Source organism: Wyeomyia smithii, chromosome 1 (assembly GCF_029784165.1).
Source record: "Wyeomyia smithii strain HCP4-BCI-WySm-NY-G18 chromosome 1, ASM2978416v1, whole genome shotgun sequence".
NCBI lineage: Eukaryota > Metazoa > Arthropoda > Insecta > Diptera > Culicidae > Wyeomyia > Wyeomyia smithii.
The window spans coordinates 86,156,128-86,184,062 of NC_073694.1; the positions used below are offsets into that span (position 1 = coordinate 86,156,128).

General features: G+C 39.9%; 1 protein-coding gene across 2 annotated transcripts in view; it reads right to left on the reverse strand.

Moving 5' to 3' along the window:
- The window catches only part of LOC129725900 (uncharacterized), a 151,028-nt gene that overhangs the window by 117,568 nt on the left and 5,525 nt on the right, over positions 1 to 27,935 (reverse strand). The window lies entirely within an intron of this gene.

Below are 27,935 nucleotides of genomic sequence, written 5' to 3' on the forward strand. Positions count from 1 at the left end.
GTGAAAGTTGCAAAGTTCACTCTTTGTGCACTTAAATTGAGCAAGTAACATCCCTGGTTGGCAGAAAACAAGATTTTCTGCATTTAAATCGACATACTCAACTTTGAACAATTATAGCTCTTTTCAGGGACATCCTAGCTCTTCAGTGCCTTCTGCAAAGTTGTTAGGCATCTAAAATACTATACTTTTACATAATGTAGTGCATTATTAGATCATTATTGAGCTCTCTAGAAAGGTAAATGCAAAAAAGTAGGTTTTCCCATATTAATTTTCATACAAATTTGAAATGCAATGCGCCAAGCGGAGACAAAACCAATCGACTTCCAGTAAGTTTAGGGTTGTTTGGAGCCCTGAAAGGAACCAAAAAAACTTGGTTCTGGAAAATCGATCACTTTTCCCTAGGGATCCTCGGAGGGAGAGATAAGCGATGAAAAAAATCGCCAATTTGGCAACTAGGTTTCACATATCAAAGGTGCCAGATCTCTTCTCGAAGCGCAATGTTCACTAACTTTTTTATTCGGCTCGTATAACTGATGGTGACGGTGGAAGTCCTGGGGAATAATAAAGTGCATCACAAAAACCGTGAAGGTGTTAACTTTTATGTTTATGTTTAATTTTACATACTTTCATCATTATTCTGTAGACCATACAAAGGGTTTGTGAACCACCAGTTAAAAATCACAGTGATGAAGCAACTTTGGAGCATTCTCAATTCATGTTTTAGCAATAAAACATGAAAAACGTGTAAAAATAAATATATCCTTTATTGTACCTGATTGCAATACCTTTCAATGTGTTACCTTTCTTGTTCGTTTGGCTCGAATTTTGACATGTTCGTTTGGCTCACAACACTCTCTTCGCATATCTCTCACTCTGAGTATTGCTACTTTCCCCACCCTAATATATATATATATATATATATATATATATATATATATATATATATATATATATATATATATATATATATATATATATATATATATATATATATATATATATATATATATATATATATATATATATATATATATATATATATATATATATATATATATATATAGACCTGCGGACTGAATCACAGCGAGCCAAAACAACTGTCAAACGTGCGAGCCAAAATGAACATAATAAAAAATGTGTATGAAACAAATAACAAGAATATAAAAAGCTAGCGATGCCAGTGCTGCTGCCATTCACTACGCAGGTCTATATATAGTGCCTATTCGCGTTGACGGTGTTGCTGAGGGCATCTTCAGCGGTGGTCTATTTTTGAAACAACTTTATACTAGATTTACACCAGCGAAACCTGAATAGAGCCAGTTAATACCCGAGCAGGACAAAATATCATTATAATATCACAACCAGATATTGGAAATACACCTCATTTTGATCTTAATATGGTTTACATAGTTGGTAAAATAACAAAAAATAATACCAAAATATTGTTCCTCCAAGACTATATGAATAACAAAGCTTGATATTTCAATAACAAACCAATAATTTGCATTGAAAATCACGAAAATGACCGATTCAGATATTTTCAACTTATTGAACACTAAATGCATAACTGATACATTATAAATAATCAATGTCGAACAATTTTCACTTAAAAACTTACTTTTAATCAGATATTTTAGAATCATCTCAAACATCTTATTGAAGGCATAGCGAGATATGATATCAAAATTTTATGATATTTTCTTATGCACGTTTGAAACGTGAATATCTTTCAAATAACACGATAAGTCCTTATAACTAAATATGTTATTGATGAGTTATGATTTTGTTATCCTCTCCTGCCCGGGTATAGACCAACTTTTCGTTCTCCGCACCGGTGTTGTATATCTTGTTGTTTTAAACCACTGATTTCTGTCACACTGTCCACAATTCAATACCCCATGCTATCAGTCTATGAGACTTGTTATAATAAAAAGTACTAAACATTTAACAAACGGAAATTCGATAATTTTTACGCTCATCAAACGATTACTTTGGCAAGACACTTTATATCCACAAGACTTTATGGGTTTAACCCGAGCGTCAGTGACATTTCTCAGGATGGATTGGTATGATCGAAAAATTTCTGCTACAAGTAGGGCTTCGGAGGATAGCGAAAAATATTTAATCGCGTAGATGTTCATCTTCCATTTTCATCTCATCAATCTTTCAGAACCTTGCAGTACTTCAAACTTGGGTTCGGTTTTGAAGATATTTAAACAAGCCTGCATTTTGAACGTTTTCAGTTCAGTGTCTTCGAGGAACGGCTCAAACAGCGACTGATCCGGAGCGGACGGCTGAACTATGAAATGCGGTGTCTCGCCAGCTACACCCAAGACGGCGGCCCCATCGCGAGACTAGGTACCGCAGCCCTAGTGAGGCAGCATGCTGAAAATAAACATACTACGAAAAAACCAGAGAATGATACGTATCGGAACAATCGGTATAGACCTAGTCAAACGAAAAAGGACAACGATTGGAAACTTGGTACTTGGAATGTTAGGACTCTGCTCGAACCGGCACGCGCGGGCATCTTGGCCAGAGAGCTACGGAAGGCAAATGTGGAGGTAGGAGCAATACAGGAGGTGCATTGACCTAAAACCGGAGAACTGATTGATTCGATCGCGGGCGCTATTTTCAAGTACCACATCTACTACAATAGCGGCGGCAAAGCGGAGCGGGGCGTCGGTTTCGTGCTGCTCGTAAACCAAATGAAGCGTGTCATTAGGTGGAGGCCTATTAATGACCGTCTATGCGTATTAAGGTTCAAGGGCAGATTCTTCAATTACAGCCTTATCAACGTGTACGCGCCGACAAACGATAAATCCAATGACGTAAAGGAGGAGTTCTATGAGCTTCTCGAGAAAACGTATGGAGAGTGCCCACAGCACGTTATAAAGATCGTCATCGGAGATACGAACGCACAAGTCGGACGAGAGGAGTTCTTTCGTCCCGTTATTGGTGGGAAAAGCCTTCACTCTACCACCAACGACAACGGCTTGAGGTTAGTGAACTTCGCCGTTGCCAGGGGAATGGCCACTTTGCACGTCTGAACATTCGGAAGCGCACCTGGAAACACCCCAATGGAGAGGCCTGCTCCCAGATCGACCACATGCTGATCGACGGCCGGCACTTTGCAGACGTCATAGATGTGCGGTCCTTTCGAGGGCCAAACATCGACTCGGATCACTATCTCGTGGAAGGCAAGATTCGCGCCCGGTTGTCCAATGTGTTTAAATCGAGATCGGCGAGGAAGATACATCTGGACATCCAGAGGTTATCAGCGGAAGGAGTTGCTGCAGAATATACTCGGAAAGTTGATAGACGGATCGGTGAACCAACTGGAGTGGACCTGAACGAGCAGTGGAGGCACATCCATGATGCGGTCAGCGAAACAGCGCGAGAAGTGATAGGCATGACAACGGGAACCACGCGTAGTGGGTGATTCGATGATGAGTGTCTAGAGCTGACGGAGGAGAAGAACTGGGCCTACGCCAACACGTTAGTAGCAGCTAATCGTGTAACGCATCAGATGCGAGAGAAATACCGGGAGGCAAGAGGTGCCGAAAAGAGGCTTCATCGCCGTAAGAAACGTGAGCACTACGATCGCGTCCTCGCGGAGGCGGAGAATTGCTTCAGCAGGCACGACACGAGGAGCTTCTATAGAACGATAAACGGAATCAGGAACCGGACTGTGCCAGTACCTGCCATGTGCAATGACAGGGAGGGGAACCTGATTACCGATAAATCGCAGGTGGCCAGGCGTTGGAAGCAACATTGTTGAACGGTGAAGAAGGTAGGAGAGTCGTCGAGGGGAACAGGATAGAAATTGGGGAGGACGGACAAGCTGTGGACCCACAAACATTGGACGAAGTGAAGAATGCTTGCAAAGAGCTAAAGAACCACAAAGCCGCTGGGAAGGACGGCTTACCGGCCGAACTTTTCAAAGTTGGGAGCAAGCGGCTGTGTAGTGCAATTCACCAGATTATCCTAAGGGTATGGTCTGAGGAACAACTACCTACGGACCGGTTGGAAGGACTCATATGCCCTATCTACAAGAAGGGACATAGGCTCGACTGTAGTAATTATAGAGGCATAACCCTCCACAATTCCGCTTACAAAATTCTCTCCCGTATTCTGTTCTAGCGACTGAGGCCGTTGCGGGAAGCCTTTGTTGGAAGATACCAATGCGGTTTTCCAGTGGGGCGATCTACAACAGACCAGATGTTCACCTTGAGACAGGTTCTCGACAAGTTTCGAGAACACAACTTGCAGACGCATCATCTCTTCATAGACTTTAAGGCGGCGTACGACACAGTGAAACGCAACGAGCCTTGGCGAATAATGCTAGAACATGGTTTCCCAACAAAACTAATTAAACTGATACGTGCGACGCTTGACGGTTTCACATCATGCGTTGGACAGCGGGCGAATTCTCGGACGCGTTTGTGACGTTGAATGCTCTGAAGCAAGGTGACGGGCTCTCGAACTTGCTGTTCAACATAGCTTTGGAAGGTGCAATACGAGGGGCAGATGTGCAGAGGAGCGGCACCATCATCACCAAGTCTCACATGCTTCCAGGCTTTGCGCACGACATTGATATAATTGGTGTTTACCGTAGAGCAGTTGAGGAGGCCTTTACGGCTCTCAAAAGGGAAGCTGCGAGAATCGGATCATAAACACTGCCAAAACGAAGTAGTTAGGTAGTTCTACGTAGTTCTACGGGTGTTGGTGCTACGGTGGAGATGGATGGGGATACTTTCGAAGTGGTCGACGAATTTGTTTATCTTGGTACTCTCGTGACATGTGATAACAAGGTGAGCCACGAGGTGAAGAGGCCGATTGCGGCGGCGAATAGGGCTTATTACGGATTGCGTAGCCAGCTTAGGTCCCGTAGCCTACGGATCCGTACGAAATTTGCGCTCTATAGGACTCTGATCCTCCCGGTGGCGCTCTACGGACATGAATCGTGGACGTGGAAGGAGGCTGATCGACGAGCGCTTGGGGTCTTCGAGCGTAGAATCCTGCGATCAATACTCGGAGGCAAACTGAAGAACGGGGTGTGGCGCAGGCGCATGAATCACGAGCTGTACGAAGTATACAAACACGCTGATATTGTCAAGCTGATGAAACACGGCAAGTTACAGTGGGCTGGCTATGTAGCACGGATGGCGGATGAGCGACCGGCAAGTATAATATTTAGTAGAGAACCGGATAGAGGCCGACGACTTCGAGGCAGACCGCGCACGCGCTGGATTAGGAACCGATACCTTTCGATGATATTCCTGATGATGAATTGCCTGATATAAAACCGGTTTCAGTGCTGGTCATGTCTTTGGTGAATTGCGATGATCTCCCACTTTTCAAGAAGTTCAGTTCCTTTCGAAAGTTAAAACGAGTTTTGGCCTATGTACAACGTTTTTGTAACAACTGTCGTATTAGGAACCGCTCCGAACGACTTAGAAAGTCTGATCTTACTATAACGGAGCTTCGAGCAGCATAACACACTATAGCAGTTGTTATCCAGCAAAAAAAATGTTGGATGAAATTATTCGAGTAGAAGAAGAAGAACCATGCCACAAAATTGGGTCCTAAAACTATACCGGTTCTTATATATCATTTAAAAAAGCCGCGTTCTCTGAGCAGAACGTGATTTTTAAAAAACGTTTATCGTTTTCCTTCGATTTTTAAATGAAGAATAAAAAAACTGCTCGAAAGGTCTTAGATGACGTTTCGCTCATGTACGGTATATGAGAGAACTGTCATTTAAGGCATTTCGAGTAGATTTTTATCCTCCATTTAAAAATCAAAGAAAAATGATAAACATTTTTTTTTAAATCATGTATGGCTCAGAAAATTGCACTCTTCCAGCTGGTAGATAAAAATCAGAAAATCGTTTAAAACCTTAGGACCCCATTGGATTGCTTCGACCAGGAAAAATCTTATTGCGCGGGGGAGGATGTTCGCGCAGCAAACAGGTTTTAAGCATCTCACACCGATTTACATCAACGCTGCAGGACAATGCTCTTTCCATTCACTACGCCAACGTATAATGTCCTTTACGAATAAAGGAACACACCGAAGGACATTTCATGACGCTTCTGGTATATTCTCCTGCTAAATGGAACACAATACGTGAGCGACTGCGCTGCAACAAATCTAATTCATTCTACCACATGGAGGAAGATGATAGAGGAGACGAGAACTTTCTGCGTCGCTACTAAATCAGTATAAATACTTCGCTTCTGCGCAAGCTAGTTCATTGTGTATTTTGATTGCGAAGTGTGTATTTTGAACCCATTTTGTATTCTGAACCAAAGTGTATTTCCAATCGAGTGTTTGTAATTAAAAGTTAAAGTGAATGATCTCAGTGCTTTATCATTAATCCGAAAGTATTTGTTTGTATCCGCTAGAAGTGCGCATTGGACCTTAGTGTGGTGGCTCATTTTTCTTGTGTTTAAACAGTATTCGCGCTGTCTCCCGAGCCAGTTATCCTTTCGTGTGTGCGCCGTGTGTGCGATTTCCGCGTCCTTTGCTAGCTTCGTTCTTCGCTTTGTACTGTGTGACGGTACGGAAGCATCGTGTCAGCTGCGCTGAATATTTAGTTTTCAGTCGGCAGCGATTCTGGTAGCGGTTTTTAGAGGCACCGCTCGCCCACCCGCCTCTACGTGTTGACGAAGGCGTCAACATATGTTAATGCAAATAACGATGAAACCAACAGCAAATCATTGTATTTTCTGTTGTTATGTTCATCTTTGTTGATATTCCTATGTTTGAGATACGGAATGTCAGTCAGTTGGATAGTTATATAATTTCACAATCAATTCTACAGACTCCTTCTTATTTTAGATTTTTCATTTTTATTTTATTTTAGTTTTGTAATTTAATAGCAAAATGATCCTAGAGATGATCCCTGTCACTGTATCGATGCAATCGATTTCAGGATCTGTAAAAGAGTCGTTTTAATGTTACTTAAATTTAAATGATTCAATAAAACTTACGCTCAAATAAATTTTTGATCTCTGGGTAAATGTGCTGCTTGCACCATTCGCCATTGTCACTATTTTGTTTCGCTTTATGGTTTTGACGTTTGTCAATTGGAATTGCAGCCGTAATTCAATTGATTCAAACAGTGGTGATAATACAAGAGATGTAGAGCAACATGTCAAACGGATCTATCTACTTTCATCGATTTTCTTGATTGACTTTTTATTTGTTTAATGGTTCAGCTAAAGTAACTATTCCAGACGTGGTTTTTATTTAAAAAGCTAGATTAGATTCTCCGCTATCAAATGGTGTGAAGGACATATCATGAAACGTGTTTAATAAGCCATGGCGGTTGAAAGAAACCGATTGATCAAAAAATCGATCAAAGCAGATAGATCCTTTTGACATGTTGCTCTACAGATATTTATTATAATGATGATGATTTCCATTGACCAGTTTTCAACGCAAGATTATTTCGTTGGAAAGTGTTAATCTTCGAGAAATCAACACTAAATCACTTCAACTTGCAGTGTGATGTGACGAATTGAGTCAAGTGCAAAAACACTTGAAATAATCGTGACATTTTTTTATAGTGTAGAAAACAAAACTATTAGAAAATACACTAAAGTCGCTTTTTACGCGGGGGATACGTGCCGCGTAAAAAAACCGCGTAAATTCCGGAATCCGCTTAAAAAAACAGCGTAAATTCCGGAATCCGCGTAAAAAAACCGCGTAAATTCCGGAATCCGCGTAAAAAAACCCTTCGTTAATTTTGCATTCCGAGTGAAGGGGAACCGAAATCCGGGCAAAAAAATACCGCGTAAATTCCGGAATCCGCGTAAAAAAACCGCGTAAATCCCGAAATCCGCGTAAAAAAAAACCGCGTAAATTCCGGAATCCGCGTAAAAAACCGCGTGAAATCCGGAATCCGCGTAAAAAGGCGGCTAAAAAAACCGGCGTAAAAAACGACCTTAGTGTATTACAGTCGCATATTTCGGAACATTTCATGCTGAATCAAAGACTACATTATATTAAAAAAGAGCTACGCGCTCACCAATACAGACTTAGTCGTGTATTCATATAAAATCGATTTGTTTTCAACCAAAAACACAACTGATATTCAATTTCGAAAAATATTTCACTTATGAATCCTAGTTTATTAGTGTTATCTGTTTTAACAAATTTTGTTTTAGTGAAAAAATAGATGTAATAAAACTAAATATCGGCTTGCAATTTGAATAAAAGTTCAGGGCAGAAGGAATTTTTTTGTTACCACCAGCGTGTTGATTATTTGCAACCAATTGCAATTGTCTTGTCAGACGAGCGACTCGTCGCTTCCGATTTTTCTCTGCATGCACAATACTTCGTGATTAGGGTGAATCTTACAATGACTACAAAACTCAAAAGAGACAAACAAATTTTTCAATCACAAATTCAAATCCTAAATAACGGTGGAACAATATATTTGTCATCCAAATACTCTAATAAAAGCAAAATTGTTCTAGCTTTGTACATGGTAAACCTAAAACTTGAATTTCAGTCGCTTTACATTTTATATTCGAGAATTTATAGTTTCGCCCTTTACTATCCAGCTTTTTACGCGCCATAATGGCGGACGCTATAATGCAAAGTTCGTAATAAATTACCCACCCTTTTGACAACTCTGCTTACGTCAGTTTGAAGTCTTCATATATTTTGTTAAAAGAAAAATATATCTGGCAACATTTGTGTTGGAATTGTTCAGAAATCGCAAATCTGACGTAAGTAAAGTGGTTCGCATATTACGAACACGGATTACAGCGACCGCCATTATGGTGCGTAAAAAGCTGGATAGCCTGTATTACACACATTGATTAATGGTCAAACCACAGACAAACAGACCTGCCTCTTCGAACTAAAAACCTGAAAAATCTTCGTCCTTATTCGAAATGTTACACTTATGCGCCACCAATGAGCTTATTGCCTACTAACTTATTTTCGTAAAACGGTTTTTTCCTTTGCTAATGGGTGCGCATTAGGCTGTCTCATAAAAAATGGTTGTTGAAAAAGTCAAGGTGCTAAGCCCTAAATTGAAAGATAATGTCATTTATAGCATTTTTGTAGAACATTTCAACTTTCTAAAAAATCGTTTTCAGGTTGCCCAAACGTGATTTATGAAAAAATGACTTTTTCAAGCTATAAAACCACTCTTTTGCAATTTTTTACAAATCTGTTCGATTCCTAAATTTTTCCACATATTTTTTTATTTTTGTGGGGTTGTTTTTGAATATTTTGCATGGTTTGGTTCAGCATCGCATTCAATAATTTGACTCACAGAGCCCATTGAACATCACAAAAAAATGAATTTTCCTTATAATTTTCAGATAAAACCCTTCAAAGTACATAATTTTTTTTGTGATCAAGAACTGAAATTTTAACTGCAAAGCGGGATTCATGACGAAAATTTACATGAAAAGAGATCCTTGATATCTTATCGGGGGGCTGAGATATTGGCGTTTTTACATGTGATGGAAAACTATGCATTTTAACAAATATGTTAAATAACTGTTTTATTTCGGGAGATAAAAAATAACAATGTTCAGAAAACAAATGCATTTTGGATGGCTGATAACTTAGTAGAAGGTTTGAAGTCATTTTTTCATAAATCACGTTTGGGCAACCTGAAAACGATTTTTGTTCTACAAAATTGCTATAAATAACATTATCTTTCAATTTGGGGCTGAGCACCTTGACTTTTTCAACATAGATTTTTTTTGGGACACCTTAGTGCGCATGCTTGCTTAAACCAACACAAGCGGCAATACTGATGGTTTTTGTCTTTGATAATAAATGTACACGCTTACAGCTCATAGCGACACTACCGGCATTATTGCCTACTGAGCAAAATTTCAAAATTATTGTTATTTTTCTGGTCGATGAAATCGTCATCGAGTGGCACGTCTGTTTGTCTGTGGTCAAACATTTGCCCTTTTGACATAATGGTCAAATTTATTTGACATCATGATTGTTGTTTGCCCGTGTTTGCCCCATGTAAAAAATGGAGAGGGACAAACAATTATCTTTGACCAAATTTTTATCTGTCAAAAAGTGACAAATATTTGACGCTTGGTCAAAGAGTGTATTACAGCCTTATGCAACTTTTTCGATCTGCTCGAAAGTATCGCCCTTTACTTTGCGCCTTATTTAGATCTGCTCGACAATATCGGCCTTTACTATAGCCTGTATTACACTCTTTGACCATTAGTCTGGATAAAGCCTGAGGCGATGGGGGACTGAAGAATCAACAGAGGAAGGGTTGGCAGGAGGGACATGGTCGGTGGGGTTCAGAGATGGTGGCGTGGAAGGCGAGGGATCTACATTCATCGCGCTAAATCTAGCTCAATAGCGCTGACAAGAACACGTACCTCTTTACTTTTTCCTTCCAACGGGGTTGGTTGTCCGATCGTTCGAAGCTGCAGCCGTTAGCTGCAGAGCAATACAGCCACACAGCAAGCCGGGTGCGGAATCACTTCAACTCACTCATCAGATGGCCTTGAACGCGGATAATCTTTTTAAAATCAGAGCTGCAGCCGGTAGGTTCACAACAATACAGCCAATGCAGTGAACCGGGTACGGAATCACTTCAACGTTGCGACACAGATGACAAGCTAGTTGGCCTTGAACACAGATTATCTTCTCTTTTGTTTGGCTATTCGTACACACAGACCGAATTATAATGGAACGACCACTTTGCACGTCCGTTTCTGTCGAGTCTTCAACGCGGAATGGGGTATTGACAATGTTCAATTACGGTTTTGACCTCCAGTACATACCAACAAACGAATTCGGTTGTGCAGATTTGTTGTCCCGACTGATTGATCGAACCAAACAACCGGAAGAAGAATTTGTGATAGCAGCACTACATCTAGAAGAAGATCTTACAAGTATATTGTTAATATGATGTATAATTAACGTCAAAATCAACTGACGACAACGTCAAGACATGACTGCTGAAAGGTGAAGCAATTTTTTCAGTATCCATTTGAACGACTGTACCGTGCTGCCATCCGAAAAATGATATTTAATAATGTGTACGAATGTTCAGTTCTCAAACATGAAACTTTCCGAAAGAATCAAGAATTATCGGCACATCATTTAAAACAATGTGTACAATCAGAACTTCCTGATAACCGCTATGAGCACGCTCTACAGCCAAGTTTTCCACTCTTGCTGAGGTTAATAAAGCAAAAATCGGGTGCCCCGGTGAACCAGACCATATGCACAATGGTTCTGAAACCTGGCATGCGACATATCAAACTTTAAGTTTTGGTAGAATGGGACCTAAACATAAATAGAACCCTTCAATATAAACCTCTACTCTGACAGTCAGTTTCACACTTTTCTTTCGTACTTTGAAGTGCAAAAAATATGAGAATAGCATTAAGTGCAAAAAATGACAATATCATTAATCTGCATGTTATCTTTAAGCGTCGAGCTGACCAAATTGCTCTACCTTTTTCATATACAATCTTGACTCAACGATCAACGACGAACTATGCACGATAAATCGGGTTTGCACACTTTTATGAGAATTTAAGCCATCATATGGCACCACTAACCGTCGGAAATCGGAAGTGTTCAAACTGTATGAAAAATATGGAAGTTAGGTATCTTGTTCTAGTTATCTTTGCAATACGTCAAACCGCAGACAGACGTCCAAGCTGAGTTCCAAACTTATGTAAAGATTTTTGTGGTAGCAATTCGTAACCAGATAGCGCTACCAGTGACGCCTCATACACCAGCGAAAAAAATGTATTGTAGCGATAAGGTCACCAGGCGGCGCTAGTAAACAAGTGATTTATAACGCAATTCTCTTTGAAAATTTACACGGAATTTTCGATCATTGTTGTTCTTGCTTGGACGTCTGTCTGTGGTCAAACTTTCGAGACGGTCTTGTGGTCTGGTATTTGGGGGCGTCAGGTAAGCGACCGTAAGATTGTTGCATCGAATTTTGCTTTTTTACGAAGAATATTTGCTGCGGCTAAAATTGTTTTTTGACCGCAAAACAATGTTAACGATCTTATGATCGAAATTGTAACTGTTTCCTTTTATTGAGAATATTTACATTCTAAGGCATGCTATTCAGAATGAGGCGCAAACTTGTCTCGTCGTCCTTTTCATCCTCGCTTGTGGTTTCATACTCCGATATTCTTGTTGTTGTCGAGGGGAGTTTCTCTTTCATTCGATCAATAGGTACACTCCACTTCTAACTTTATCTGTTTTATTCTTCGACTTATTGCTAAGCGGTTAGTTAAATGTTGTCATAAACAAGCTGCTATGCGCGGTGTCAGCACATGATTTCCGTTCGCCAGAGCGTCGCGCACTTTTCATGATTTTTAGAGATGGTCGGGATTAATGTTTTTCAAATCCGTATCCCTGGGAGGGAGAAACGGATACGAAGCTGTGTGAGTGTCAAAATGAACCAGAATGAGCTGTCATTGACTGTCAATTTGAACCTAGGGGAAAAAACATTTTTTTGCTATGAGTATTGTTATAACTGAAAGGTAAAAAATATTTATCGCAAACGGTTTTTGTATTCATTGTCGTTCTACAAAATATTTTGGTTTATTTTCACATAAAATAATAAATTCCATAAGCTTTCAGTAATAATCATGTTAGCGTACTTCGATTATTAAACTTGCGCTTTTCTGGAATTAAGGCTTTGCTTACAATTTCGAACATACTTCATCACGGTCGAATGTTGATTCTCGTTTCACAAAATAGTGATCATTTTGTTGGACACCATTTTGAATTTAAAGACGACCACTTTTAGTTTCTGGAAAACAACCAAATCTGCTGAAAATGACCGAATACCACCCAATATGAATATATTCAGAATTAAGGCGATATACAGAAGCCAAAAGTCGAGTATGTTATCATTTCGATAAAACCAATCATTTAAAACGATTTGTTATTTGACTTTGATCATATCCTATGGCCGATTAGTCGTGCATTTGCAGACTTTAAACACATTGCCAGGAATCAATGAATTTGGAACGTTCAAATAGTACGACACCACATTTAAATTATGTTGAGGCCACATATATCGATCAAAGCGATTATAGTTTCAAATAGTCTTTGAATTTCTTTTCTTTCCATAACTTTTGAGCCACATATCAAATTGTTATGAAGTTTGTTATTTGTAAGTTTGAGAGATGACTCGTTCGTATGCAGTAGCGTAGCTAGGGGGGTGCGGTTGGTGCGGTCCGCACCAGGCCCACCACTCGAGGGGGCCCCAAAATCTTGCGAACACCGAACCGGACAACATGCCCATCTGAACTCAACCTCATGTATTTGTTCTCGCCACTCTGCTTTCGTGATCCACACGGACAGAGTAAACGTGATAGCCATGTTCATTTTTACCATGATTCGTGATTCGACTAACGCCGAAGTTGAATGATTTCTGATCGCAGAAAACATTCGATGCAACGTGGAAACACGCAACGAAGGAGCGATTTTTCGCGATGCTAAAAACGCTGTCTTTCTGTGTTGCTGTGTTGCTAATATGAAACAGAGCGAGGGAAATAATCCGCGTTCGCGCGTGACTATATGCACTTGAGTGCCAATGAGATGCATGAAAAATATTGACCTTCGAATATCGTTTAGTGGTAGGACTGAAATATTTCGTCTCCTCGAAAAAAGTCCACAGGCAAAATTTCAGCCCGATCAAACATCGGGAACACGTGGCTCAAAGCGGTCAAAGTTTCACGAAAAATATCGATGAAAAAAAAGCACAGGTAGTGATACATGAAATTTTCGATATTCGATTTTTAGCATGGGGACTGTATTCGAGAAGCCGAAACTTTTGAGCCCTACCGCTAAACGATATTCGAAAAATCGATTTTTTTTTTTATTCTCGCTTATTTTCCGTTGGTCTAGTTCCGCCACTGTTGTGGCCAATCACCGACGCCCAGGGAGGCCACTCCACACCCAGGACCCTAACTCACGACCCGTTTATTAACGGACCGGCGCCAACGGCTTTGCTTCCTCATGCGATGGAAGGCGTGATCCCAGAGATTTTTCGCCTCAGAAAATCTCCCGATGTCGGCTAGGATTGAATCTAGACCAGTTGGGTTGGTTGTGAGTGGATCACGCCACCTAACAACCATCGACACCTATGTCGGCGGTGGGATTCGAACCCAGGCGTCGAGCGTGGTTGGCGGAGACGTTACCAACCACACTAGGTCCCCGCTAAAAATCGATTTTTATTTTTATTGACACTCTAATATGCACCCGAAAACAGTTGGCTCTAAGTTAACAAACTATACCATTTTATCAATTGAACGTGAAATCACTGATTCAATTGATTTTAAATCTGTAATTTCTGATTTTGCCAATCAAAAAGCACGGAAAGTAAGTATCTCAATGAACCTAATTTTCAATTTTTGCGGAAAACGGAAAACATAAGTAGAAAAATCTAAACTTTTTGCTTCCTTTTAATTCCTTTTATGAAAAAAAACTGCCTAGTCATTTTCATTGGGGGCCCACATTTTTGTTACCGCACCAGGCCCACCAAATCATAGCTACGCCACTGTTCGTATGACACAAGTTCAAATAAGTCATGTAATCTTTGAGATAATAGGTTTTTGTTGTTTTATTAACAATTTAATCAGTGGTGGGCACCGCTAACCGAAAATTTAGCGACGCTAATCGCTAAGTCGCTAATCGGAAAATTTAGCTCGATAATCGCTAAACGCTAAACCCACATTAGCGAAACTTTCGCTAATCGCTAACTTTTTAATATGTAAATAGTCATATCGCTATATTTATTGCTCGTGTTTTGTAAGATTTAGACAACTTTGATCTGTTTTGGTTAAACAAACGAAAACAATTACTTTTTAGAGCTATTTACAGTAAGAGGTTTACGAAACAGTATTCTTATTTGATTTTGTATAAACAAGAATAACAAAAGTTATTTAGCTTGCATCGATAATAGATACTCTTAAAAAAAATTTTCATAAAAATTCAATTATTATCTGAATCGAAAAAGTAGAACCAAAGTTGTCATAATTTCAAGCGCATTGCAATTTACCAAAGTTCTTGGTGTGCCGAAAATTCAATCTAGACCTTGTGCTTGTTCTTCAAAATGCTCCTGTGGCTTGTACGATAGCTGAAACTCCATTCTAGGGTAAAAAACTGACAAAAGTAACTTTCGCAGTAAAGCATGTTCATCTTTCGAAGCAATTTACGTACGCCATCAGCAATTCACAGTTTTTCTAAATATTTCTATTGTCGCTCCTCTACAAAATTTAGCGAATTAGCGTTTCGAAGGCCAAAATTTTAGCGACGCTAACAGTTTTGCTAACCAGCACAAAAATTAGCGAAAACGCTAAATCGCTAACTGAATTTTAGCGTCGCTAATTAGCGAATTAGCGGAATGGTGCCCACCACTGAATTAATACATAACGGTTGCTTGAGTTCGATTATAATCAAATGAAATAGAAACGTATTTGGCACTTCACCCTTAACTAGTCCGCTCATCTGCTAATAATATTGACCAAATCGGTTGTGTAGTTTCTGAGATAATGGAGTTTCGTGATTTTCACATTTCGATACATTACAGACGAAGTTACAGTTCGATTACAGTAAAATTCAATAGGGTGTTATGAGGCAGCTAGACTTTTATTTTATTTAATTTTGTGGAAATCGGGTCAGCCATCTCTGAGAAAATTGAGTGAGTCTGGATTTCACATTTTTGAACATAACAGTCAAAGTAATAGTCCGATTGCAAAACAAATAAATAGGGTCTTATGGGGCAACTAGACCTTCCATTTGACACTGATTTTATGAAAATCGGTCCAGCCATCTCTGAGAAACATGAGTGAGATTAAACAATCTTCAGAACACGTTTCTTTTCGTAACTTTTGAACCACAAGTTCAATCTTTATAAAATTCACACACACACACACACATACAGAAAATGCTCAGCTCTTCGAGCTGAGTCGAGTGATATATGCCATTCGGCCCTTTGGAGCACTTTCATATCTTCAGTTTTGCAAGTGATTGCTATACCTTTCTAGGAGAAAGGCAAAACACAGACTCGAAAAAGTTGTGCTTTATAGACCAATTTGCAAATTCAGTATTCCTGATATAACTTAAAACTTCGTTTAAGTCATGCATGCGTTACAGCAAGAAAATAGCTTCACGCTATCAAAAAACGGCGCATTTGTGTGTTCTCTGTTTTGAGTGTAGTATTCGTTTCTCCCTCCCAGCCGTACCCGACCCGAACCCGAACCTTTTTTTTTTGTTCAAACCCGAACCCGAAAGTTTTATTTCTCTGAAACTCGACCCGAACCTGAAATTGTGAAACCCGAACCCGAGATTTCATAGATTTTATAGTCGGGTTTCGGGTTTTCATACCCAAATCCGACCTGAACCCGACATTTTCAAACCCGAACCCGACCCGATCCCGAAAATAATTTTTTCACAAAACCCGAACCCGACACACTGTAGGGCATAACCTAGAAAAGTCACGACAAAACTCAAAAAAAAAACAAAATTCATTTTTCATGCCTCATTTTATTTTCTACTTGCAGTAGACATGTTGTCGACTGGAAATCATGATAATTTACTTTAAAAGTTAACTATTGACTAGTACTAAACCAAAAACCAGCTGCTACTAGTTGCGACTTACCGAGTGATTCGAGTTTTCGCAACGGTTGTTTTCATGTCAATTCATGGAATAAAGTTAAATGGAATAAAATTAAACAAGAGGAGCTCTTAGAAAGGGAACATGACTAACTAATCTTTAATTGAACAACAGGTACATTGTCAACATTTGAAACATTTTATCACAAACAATAACATTAAAATTATATATTATATTCTTTCTCAAAAAGGATGACACCTCATAGGTTGACAAAAAACTATACAAAGTCAACTGCAAACTGTCAATATTTCATTTCATGATGACTCGAAAGTTCGAATATATCTGAAATTGAAACATATGTACATATGTCTCAGTTATAATTAATTACTGAAATTTTGGGTTTATAAATAATGAACATAATTTTATCTCGTTAACAGTCAGTCCTACAGGTGTTATATGTTAATTAATGATATGAACAACTTTCCCGAAGAAACAAAACGAAGACTAGCATCATTTTTTAAGAAGATAGGTGTCAGCGCCATTTGTAGAAAAAAAATTAAAGCTGCCCGAACGCATTTTTCAAAAAGATGTTTTTATAGTGAACAACATTGCCAAAGACAGGAACACTGTGGAAAAAACTGTTAAGGAGTAACGAGGTTTTGTCGCACTAACGGACCAATTTGCTTCACTGTGCGACACTTTAAAAAAATTTCAAACCCGAACCAGACCCGAAACCCGACCATCTCTATACTGCCACACTGTCCACCACAATACTGTTACGATATATTCCACAATGTATGCGTATTAGCCAAATCTCATACGGGTTTGTCAAGTGATGTCGCGTTTACAAAGGCAAAAAAATGGTTACTGCGTTAAAAATACTTGACGGATGTAATTTGGCTGCGGATTTTTCTATTTCAACTCAACGACAAGGTTCCAGCATATATAAAGGGTGATATACTCATGAAAAAAGTTGTCATGGACGTACACAATTGTTTGAACCAACAAAAGTAGGAAGGTGGTATCCAAGACACGACCGCATAGCTGACATAGGACTACAATAGTTTTATATTTTCTCTTGAGGCTGTGTTTGATCTGAGCTCGTTTTACATTTGGCACGGTTCAATTTTGATACACATGTGCTAGAAACGAGCAATAGGCGTTTTCCGTCGGACCTTACCCCCTATTTTTATATTTTTTCTTCGAAGTAGTTTGCATTGTCATTTTTGACATGTTCTTGGTACTGGAATTGTTGACAAAACTAAGCATCATTTTATTTATTATGGAAAAACTTCTGCACGCAAATTAAATTAACACATTACCTGACAAAATTCTTTCGGAACTGCACCCAAACGGTCTTTCCGCAACTCGTAAAATAACGAGACTAAAACTTAACTCTCAATTCGAAGGTATCCAGCATCCGTTCAGGAAGACTGATTCGTTGCTGCTGCAACTGTATTTCCTTTTTTCAGAAATAGTAGCAAACTATCCTTGAATTTCTCAGCCTAAAACTAGGACGAATATGATGAAAACCACGAGACACTAAATCTACTCCTCCATCCGGCAATCAAATGTGCTATAGTTTGGCAAGATTCCTTACCAATGCTTGCTTCAATGTAGGTATGCTCTTCAACCGATCGGCGATCATATTCGTAAAACTTTTGTGAAAACGCACTATAATCTGGATTGTAACCCTTTTCGGACAAACAGTAAATTATGACCGTGACCATCACTCGCTGATTTTTGATGACCAATCCGAGAATCCTATCTAACACTCATCCGTATTAATTTATCACCCGTACTCATTCGTTGTTCCCGGGCCAGATAATGCAACTGCTACTAAAAAGCTTTTTCGTTGCACTTCAATACAGATCCTTCTGTACCAATTCCTCTAAATCATCAAAATCGAGGCGCATGTGTTGTTAAGTTAAACGACCAGACGTCCCGCATTTTGCGAGATAGTCCCGCTGCTAACAAAATGTCCTACTTAGAAAAACGTCCCGCGAATTGTCCCACATTTATCAAAAGTATCTCGCAAGCCTTTGAAATGTTCCACTGTTTACAAATATGAACCAACGAATGCAACATTTTTTCACTGGGACATTGTGCCTTTCTGTTAAGTAACATTTTACATACTAATGTACCTCTATACGTCTATAATAGCCACATTAAACAAACGTAAGGGCGATATAAAACCATTCAGTGAAAAAACGAACTTCTGAAATTATGTTCACCGTTAAATGCTTCTGCCTCAGTTTTCTCCGGTTGCCGATACAATATCTAATTAGAGAACATGCAGAGGAAGTATATCGGTACTGGACACACATAGGTATGGAAAGCTCAAAATCATCACTAACATTCGTTTGCCAGTTATCTTGGCCGCTACGATATGCTAAGCTATTTTGCCGTAGCCGAGAATGAATCGAAAGTTTAATATTATGGAGAAAAACTATGTGAACCACTACTCGAAAAGCCAGAGGAAAAAACTTAATGAAATAAACTATTCGTTAAAACATTTATTTAAGTCTTCGTAATCACCGAAGCTGGCTGATTTGTTGCAGCAGAGCACTATAACTATTTCAACTATTTCCGAAAGTGCCATAACGCAAAGAACAATTCTTCGAGTCCGCCACCGCTGTTACGGTTGGAATCGCTTCTAAAAGCGACCAGCGGAAATATTTTCATTGCGAAAACACTGATTGCTTCTAATGTTCCAGTTCCCGTAGTCAAATTGTTAGGTACTGCTCCTGCTGTTGAAGGTTGCCGTTGCAGCGGCTCCGACAGTGGAAATTGCACTCGCCAGAGATGTCCCATTACTTTGTTGGCTGAAATCACAACATCTACATTTTACTAACTTGAGAGTTTCAGATAATCGTAAGATACTTACAATATTTTCGAGTTTCTTTATCCTTGCGGCTGCATTTCCTGCCGCGGGTGGGATTGGGGGTTTTCACACAGCTTTTTAAAGCAAGCTTTTTTTTACCTACACTATAAAAAAATGTCACGATACTTCAAGTGTTTTTGCACTTGACTCAATTCGTCACATCACACTGCAAGTTGAAGTGATTTAGTGTTGATTTCTCGAAGATTAACACTTATCCAACGAAATAATAATGCGTTGAAAACTGGTCAATGGAAATTATCATCATATTATAATGAATATCTCTTGTATTATCACCACTGTTTGAATCAATTGAATTATGGCTGCAATTCCAATTGACAAACATCAAAACCATAAAGCGAAACAAAATAGTGACAATGGCGAATGGTGCAAGCAGCACATTCACCCAGAGATCAAAAATTTATTTGAGCGTAAGTTTTATTGAATCATTTAAATTTAAGTAACATTAAAACGACTCTTTTACAGATCCTGAAATCGATTGCATCGATACAGTGACAGGGATCATCTCTAGGATCATTTTGTTATTAAATTACAAAACAAGAATAAAATAAAAATGAAAATTCCAAAATAAGAAGGAGCCTCTTGAATTTATTGTGAAATTATATAACTATCCAACTGACTGACATTCCGTAACTCAAACATGTCAACAAATATCAACAAAGATGAACATAACAACAGAAAATAAAATGATTTGCTGTTGGTTTCATCGTTATTTGCATTAACATATTTCGTATCATTCCAAGTTGTGCTCTCGTCGTCTTCGGTCGCAATTTTATTTCGATCTCGATAGTGCCGACCAGTAATCCGCCTTCAAGGTCACCGTGCATTGTGTCGCGTGTGCACTGCTGCTCGTTGCCGACTTTGCTGTTGAAGACAGCAAAAACTTCAAAACAAGAAAGAAGAAGTCAACAATAGCCCGTGCGTTGTGTCGCTTCTTGAAGAGATCCAGTACCCGGCGCACGGCTGTTTGTGCTGCTGTGTGGCTGGAACGGCTGCAGCTTTTGCTACCGGACTCTTGTGTGAAGGACTGGAGATTGGCATCGCCCGTGCGCTGATTGCGGTGTAGAGCGGCTGCAGAAGCTAAGTAGTTTTTTTTCTTGGTTTTTTTCTACAATATTATTTGTTGATTGGCATTTTGCGTGTGTGGCTCACGCGTCCAAAATGAACGACGAACGCGGGGATGAAAACCCGCTCGTTCCACCACCTAGCCCTCCCGGATACAAAGTTCCAAGGGTTAAAAATGGAGCCCCGCAGGAAGCTACCCATCGGCTAAAGCAGTATCCGGAGGGCAAAGCTGGTATTGGGGCTGTATTTTTCCGGCCGAAAGTAAAAGCATTGAACACAATGCAAATTTGTAGAGATCTGGCACGGTTTACAGCCGTCACTGAAATAACTAAAGTACGCCCGAATAAACTGCGTGTTTTGGTGTCCGACCTCAAGCAAGCAAACGAGATTGCTGCTTGTGAGCTCTTCACGCGGGAGTACCACGTGTACATTCCAGCTCGCGTAGTTGAGATTGACGGTGTGGTCAGCGAATCGAGTCTGACCGTCGAGGACCTGTTGAAGGCTGGAGAAGGCATTTTCAAGGATTCCAGCCTTAAACCAGTCAAGATACTCGAATGTAAGCAATTACATTCAGTATCGCTCGACAAGGGTGTAAAAACTTACACCCTGAGTCTGATACTTTTCGCGTGACTTTCGCCTGGTCTGCTCTGCCGAGCTATGTGCTCGTGGATAAGGTGCGTCTATCCGTGCGCTTGTTTGTACCGCGGGTAATGAATTGCCTCAAGTGCAAACAGTTGGGCCATACGGCTTTCCACTGTGGCAAGTGCGGAGAGCAACATGCGGACGACGCCTGTAATAAGGGTGCTGAAAAGTGCCTTTATTGTGGGCAGACTTCGCATGAGCTGTCTGCATGTCCCGCGTACAAACAGCGCCAAGAGAAGATCAAGCGGTCTCTGAAAGAGCGCTTTAAGCGCACTTTCGCAGAAATGCTCAGAAGCCGCTGCCACCAAACTGGTTTCCCCAAATCTTTTTGAGGTCTTGTCGTCCGATGAGTCTGATTCTGACGATTCAGTTGGGGAAACTTTTTTGTTGAACCAGGGAAATCTAGGAAGAGGAAAAACCTTTCTTCCCCTAGGCTTTCTAGGAAAGGACAGAGAAGGTCTCCATCTGAAGTGACTGATCCGAAGCAAACTCCTCCAGGATTGGCAAAATTGAATTCAAGTAAGGAGTTTCCGGCACTTCCAGGAACATCAAAAAACCAAACTGTTCCTTCTTATACGTCCAAGATTCAACCAGAATCTGTACTGCTGAAGTTTTCAGATACTGTGGACTGGATTTTCGAAAATTTTAACATAACTGAAATTTTTTTTTTAACATAACCCCTCCTTGCAGCAATCGTATCCTTCGATGGCTAATTCATCGACTGAGATGAAGGATTCTATCTCTATTTCACAGTGGAATTGTAGAAGTATCATCCCCAAAATTGATTCATTTAAAGTTTTGATTAATAAGCATAAATGCGATGCATTTTCCCTCTGTGAAACTTGGCTCACTTCAAATGTAGATCTTAGCTTCCATGATTTTAATATTATTCGCCTTGACCGAGACACCCTTTACGGAGGAGTACTTCTAGGGATTAAGGAGTGCTATTCTTTCTATCGTATTAACCTCCCCTCGGTCCCAGGCGTCGAAGCTGTCGCATGTCAAATGACAATACAAGGTAAAGAGCTTTGTATTGCCTCAATATATATTCCTCCCAGAGCACAGGTTGGGCAACGGCTGCTCTTTGATTTAATAGTACTTCTTCCCTCGATACGTTTGATTCTGAGAGATTTTAACTTTCACGGCGTGGCTTGGGGTTCCCCTTACAATGATAACCGTTCCTGTTTGATCTATAACCTCTGCGACGACTTCTATATGACAATTATAAACAACGGGGACATGACACGCGTTCCGAAACCTCCAGCGCGCCCCAGTGCTTTAGATTTATCTTTATGTTCAACATCGCTACGGTTGGATTGCATATGGAAGGTAGTCCTTGATCCCCACGGTAGCGATCATTTGCCTATTCAAATTTCAATTGATAATGGTCCAACTCGCACGCGATCAGTTGATATTCCGTATGACCTCACACGGAATATCGATTGGAAGTTTTACGAGGAAATGATTTCAGAAGCTGTCGAGTCGATCCAACATCACCCACCACTTGAAGAATACAACCTCCTCGCGGGCTTGATTCTCGACGCCGCGTTGCAAGCCCAAACGAAGAAATATCCCGGTGTGACGATCAAAGAACGGCCCCTCACTCCGTGGTGGGACAAAGAGTGCTCCGATGTCTACACGGAAAAAGCCGACGCGTTTAAGTCCTTCTTTCGGGTGAAACGTAAACCCGACGACTTTAAGCGGTATTTGGAGCTTGAGACCAAGTTTAAAAGCTTGGTCCGAGCAAGGAAACGCGGATATTGGCGTCGGTTCGTAAACGAAACGTGGAAGGAGACTTAGATGAGCACTCTTTGGAACACAGCCCGAAGAATGCGAAATCGTTTAACGATCAACGAAAGCGCGGAGTCTTCAAGTCGGTGGATATTTGATTTTGCCAGGAAAGTAAGTCCGGACTCTGTTCCTACGCAAAACTTTGTTCGCGATACGTCTCCGGGCCACGACACGATATAATCACCATTTACGATGGCAGAACTTTCAGTTGCCCTCCTGTCCTGTAACAATACCGCACCAGGGTTAGATAGAATCAAATTCAACTTGTTGAAGAATCTACCCGGCAATGCCAAGAGGCGCTTGTTGAACTTGTTCAATAAATTCCTGGAGCAAAACATTGTACCGCAGAATTGGAGGCAATTGAAGGTGATCGCCATTCAAAAACCGGGAAAACTAGCTTCTGATCACAACTCTTATAGGCCGATTGCAATGCTATCCTGTATCCGGAAATTTATGGAGAAAATAATACTCCGTCGTTTAGACCATTGGGTCGAATCAAACGGTCTACTATCAGATACTCAATTTGGCTTCCGCCGTGCCAAAGGAATGAATGATTGTCTTGCGTTGCTTTCTACAGATATTCAGCTAGCCTATGCTCGCAAAGAACAAATGGCATCTGTGTTCTTGGACATTAAGGGGGCTTTTGATTCCCTTTCTATTGACATTCTTTCGGGCAAACTTCACCGACAAGGATTTTCACCAATTTTAAACAATTTTTTGCATAATTTGCTGTCCGAAAAGCATATGCATTTTACGCATGGTGATTTGGCAACATGCTACATGGGTCTTCCTCAGGGCTCATGCTTGAGCCCCCTTCTTTACAATTTTAATGTGAATGACATTGACGCATGTCTGGCAATTTTATGCACGATAAGACAACTTGCAGACGACAGCGTGGTTTCTGTTATAGGAGCCAAAGCTGCCGATTTGCAAGGACCATTGCAAGATACCTTGGACAATTTGTCTGCTTGGGCTTTACAGCTAGGTATCGAATTCTCTCCGGAGGGACTGAGATAGTAGTTTTTTCTAGGAAGCACGAGCCTGCTCAGCTCCACTTACAGTTAATGGGTGAAACGATTTCTCAGGTTATCTTGGTGTATGGTTCGATTCAAAAGGCACCTGGGGATGTCACGTTCGGTATTTGATGAAAAAATGTCAACAGCGAGTAAATTTTCTCCGGGCAATTACTGGATCATGGTGAGGCGCCCACCCAGGAGACCTTATAATGCTTTACCAAACAACGATATTATCGGTGCTTGAGTACGGGTGTTTCTGCTTCCGCTCCGCTGCAAACACCCATTTAATCAAGCTGGAACGATTGCAGTATCGTTGTTTACGTATTGCCTTAGGTTGCATGCATTCGACCCATACGATGAGTTTGGAAGTTTTGGCGCGCGTTCTCCCATTAAAAGACCGCCTTTGGGATCTGACTACACGTATTCTCATCAAATGTGAGGTGTTGAACCCCTTGGTAATTGAAAATTTCGATAGGCTAGTTGAACCTAATTCTCAAACCTGTTTCATGACTGTGTATTTCAATCACATGTCTCAAAGTATAAATCCTTCCTCATACACCTCCAATCGTGTCAACTTGTTAGATACTTCTGTTTCTACTGTGTTTTTCGATATATGCATGATGGAAGAAACTCGTGGAATCCCGGATCATTTACACGTGCAGCAGATCCCTTAAATTTTTTATAACAAATTTAAAAACATCAACTGCGACAATGCGTTTTATACTGATAATCCTGCTTCAGTATATCTTTAGTTGCAGAATTGGCTGCAATTCAGTATATCTTAGGGATTATTGAAAAAATGCCCACGGACCACTAATTCATCTTTACGGACAGTCTTAGTTCTATTGAGGCTCTCCGATCGATGAAGGATATAAGGCACTCTCCGTATTTCCTGGGCAAAATACGGGAACATCTGAATGCTTTATCCGAAAAATTTTCTCAGATTACCTTAGTGTTGGTCCCTACTCATCGTTCCATTTCGGGCAATAAGAAAGCGGACACTTTGGCTAAGGTGGGCGCATCAAACGGTGATGTTTACAACAGACCAATTGCCTACAATGAATTTTTAAATTTTTTACGTCAGAATACACTTATCAACTAGCAGGCCTCGTGGGATAAGGGAGAACTGGGGAGGTGGCTACACAGCATCATCCCCAAGGTTTCCACCAAACCTTGGTTTCGGGGGTTGGATGTAGGACGAGATTTCATTCGCATGATGTCTCGGATTTTGTCCAACCACTACGGATTAGATGCACATCTCCTGCGTATTGGGCTGGCGAGCAGTAATCATTGTGTTTGTGGATTGGGGTACCAAGACATTGAACACGTGGTTTGGGTGTGTGCTGAATTCCGCGGCGCCAGATCTCTACTTTTGGATACCCTCAGGGCCCGAGGAATACAGCCCTATGTGCCAGTTCGTGATATCCTCGCTCAGCGAAACTTACCATACATGCTACTTGTTTATAGCTATTTGAAGAGCATCAAGGTGCCCATTTAACAGCGAAACGAATCTCGGATAAAAAAAACCATGTTAGTTTAAGTATAAGATTTAGTTTCAGCTTGTAGTCGGCAGCGAGGATAAAAAATTTGCCTTTAGCTTATAAGATATTTTAGAACATAAGGCATTAGACTTAATTGGCTCCGTAAAACATTAATTTGTATTGTGCCGTGTCAAATAAATGTTGTGTGAAAAAAAACATATTTCGTAAGATTTCCATTCAACTCTGAAATGTTAGGTAAGTAGTGCGAATTAAACAGCAAATCATTTTACTTCGATGTGATTTTTATTTACAGTGTAGTTGAGATTATTTACATCGAAAACAGCTGCCAGAAAATCGATGTACACATTATTCAATGAGATATACATGAAGATGCGGAAAAAAAGTTAGTCAACATAAGGCAGTAAATCCTAAACAACGTCATGGTTTAAAAACAACGTGAATCGAACAACACGGTCGTGTTTCGAGTGTGAGATCTCGCCTAATTAAGGGGTTATATCCGGAGTGATTCGCGATTACGGCGCAACTAACAAAATGTAGAATCCTTTCTTTTGTATAAATCGATAAAATTATTTAAATCAAGCTTTTAGTGAAGGGCGATAAAGCAGATTACCCAAAACAAAAGATACTTTGGAACTAGGCCCTTAACATTGTTTTGAAGCAACGGGCTTATTTGCGAAATATTTCGTAAACAGGCGACAGTAAAGGGCGGATCAACTTTTGTTTTCAAAATAAAGGCGTATTTAAAGAGGCGCAACTGAAGAAAAAATAAAAACAAGGCGAAAGAAAGATGGGCGTATCTCGTTGTCAGAATGCTTTAAGGCGAAATAGAGGTGGGCGAATCTCGTTGTCAGAATGCTTTAAGGCTCATTAGAAAAAGGTTAGAAGAAAAGCGCAGATTAAAGCCATCAATGCACAAATTTAATGTAGTATTGTTAGGAAACTATAAGCCAGGTTTATTTTACGTCGATTTTTGGTATTGATGTTAATGTTAGTCACTTCCTTTGAAATTACGAGTTGAAAATGTACTTGCAAATTTTCAAACTGATATTCCCCAATGTTTATCTTTTGTTAGTTGCGCCCGTATCGCAAATCACTCCGGATATTCCTATTTAGTTTTCAAAGAACCGGAAAAAATTTTTATTACATTATCTTCAAATACAATATCTTGAGAACATTTCCACAAATTTTCATAAAGATCTGAGCAATAGGAAGAAAGTTAAACTGATTTGCAACGCGCCTCGCCACGGCCGCATAAGCTGAACTTGAAACTTTACACGCGATTATCTCGGAATAGTTTTTTTCCGGAAAATAACTTTGCCGTGATCCTGATTGCGGGAAAACAACTGAACCGATTTCCTTCATCTTTTTTTAATTTTCGTTGTGAAATTCGCCGGTCCTTGAACGATCGCTTTTTGAAACATACAGTTACATTTTGCCGCAAAAAATTACATTAAATAAAAAATGCTCAAAATGTGCATTTTTTGGAAAAAACGTTCCCGTTTGCACTGAAAACAAAATACTCATAAAAGCGATCGTTCAAGGGCCCGGCACACTTCTAAACTAATGAAATAATATGAGTTTTTTGATTTCGGTTGATCCGCTGAGTCTCTATCAGGATCACCGCAAGCCTCTGCAAAAAAATAGCGTTTCGGGGAAACGGCCATTACTCCAGTAATAATTGGAATATCTCAAAATCAAACGTATTTTCTTATTGTTGATAAACTGTGAAAGGTACACGGTGCTCCCACAGACCGTTATTATAAAATAAAATGCACCAAAGAATCTGAGTACACCATTCGATTCGTTATGACGTCCAGAATCTCTGGTCAAAATTTGCTGAAGAAAGCTATCTGGTATATTGAAAATTAGAAAAAATATTTTTTTGATCTAACTGTTAGGTGGATTGATCGAAAAACTGAAAACGCCAAAAGTAAGGCCTTGTTCTATGAAACAATTTTGCTGAAGACATTAAGTACATAAAGTCAATTTTTCACAGTCAAATCTAAATGATCACGATTTTTCGAGTTTAGACCACTGTGCACTGTGGGATTTTTAAATTAATCTTTTCACCAATTGTTAATGTCTCGAAATATAACCCTTGGAATGTGTAGAAACTATTTTGGAAGTTATTTCATGAAATGGTGGTTAAAAACGTGCTTTACAATTAGTATTTCGTCTTTTTTATATCACTTTTTTGTACTTTACGACCTTCAAAAGGGCATTACAAAAATGTACCGTACGATGATTTTGAAATTTTGACCAGAGATCCTGGACGTCATAACGAATCGAATGGTGTACTCAGATTCTTTGGTGCATTTTATTTTATAATAACGGTCTGTGGGAGCACTGTGCGGTATATAACCCCTTAAGTTTAGTTTATTATTGTCTTCATAAATATATAGAGA